The sequence below is a fragment of the Microcebus murinus genome, chromosome 8 (genome assembly GCF_040939455.1).
Source record: "Microcebus murinus isolate Inina chromosome 8, M.murinus_Inina_mat1.0, whole genome shotgun sequence".
In the NCBI taxonomy this organism is placed as follows: Eukaryota; Metazoa; Chordata; class Mammalia; order Primates; family Cheirogaleidae; genus Microcebus; species Microcebus murinus.
This window is the reverse complement of record NC_134111.1, coordinates 37,098,762-37,099,837: the sequence shown is the minus strand read 5'-3', so window position 1 is coordinate 37,099,837 and position 1,076 is coordinate 37,098,762. Positions and strand designations below refer to the sequence as shown.

The window sequence follows — 1,076 nt, the reverse complement described above, 5'->3', positions numbered from 1 at the left end:
ACAAATTGAAGTTCATTTTTGAAAGAGCTCTTTAGGGGGGCATAAAACATAAAAAGAGAATGGTTCAATGTAACATCTATCAAGGAGAAATTTTACAATTTAATGAAAGGTCTATTATTTTAAAATTCTCTAGACTGCACTGTAAATAAATAATCCTGTTCCCTTCCTGCCCAACTCAACCCTGGCTGAGTTTCTGAGAATGACACAACTTGATATATGATAAGGTGGTAGAAACTAGTGTCACTGCATTTAAAATATTTTTTTCTAGTAAATTTAGTTATTTATTTTTCCCTCAACTATCAGATGGAAAAGGGTTCAAATGTACTTTTATCAAAACATGTACTAAATTTATAGTAATGTGCATTCTAAAGGTATCTTTCAATAGTTAAATGTGGAGCAAGGCAATTCTTCTTGAGCATGTGCTCTTCATTATAACTCAGTCCTCTAATAGTTTTGAAAAAGAGTAAAAGTACTGCCCTCACAAAGGCGGCCTTCCTAGAGTGAGTCTCAAAGTGCTGGAGGTTGAAATTCTAGTCTTTGCACTGTTATGCTCACCCTAGATACAATTTTTTTTTTCTGTTCTTGTGCTAGGTGAAAAGCAAATTGTGTCCAGGCTAATGAAAGCTAAAGCAAAGACTGAAAAACTGTACAGTGGTAGGCTGAATAATGGCCTTCCAAAAGATATTCACATCCTGATCCTGGCAAACTGTCAATGTTACCATATATGGTGGGGAAGAAGGAATTTGCAGGTGTAAATAAGGATCTTGAGATGGAGAAATTATCCTGAATTATTGGTGTGGACCCTACATGCAATCACGTGTATCCTTAAAAGAGAAAAGTAATAGGGAGATTGCACACAGAAGAGAAGAACACAAAGTGGCCAGGAATCAGAGATTGGAGTGATGTAGACACAAGCCAAGAAATGCCAGCAGCCACCAGACGCTGGAAGAAACACATAATGGATTCTTCCTGAAGCCTCCAGAGGGAATGCAGCTATGCCCACCCCTTGACTTCAGTGATGCTAATTTTGGACTTCTGGCCTTGAGAACTGTAAGCCACTAAATTTCTGTTGCTTT

At 37.5% G+C, this 1,076-nt stretch overlaps 1 non-coding gene across 1 annotated transcript; it reads right to left on the bottom strand.

Annotated features, from left to right (window-relative positions):
- Nucleotides 1–286: 286 nt before the first annotated feature.
- Nucleotides 287–338, bottom strand: LOC142872431 (small nucleolar RNA MBII-202). The gene has a single exon (XR_012920691.1). It is a non-coding gene; the product is annotated as a small nucleolar RNA MBII-202 (small nucleolar RNA).
- Nucleotides 339–1,076: the final 738 nt, after the last annotated feature.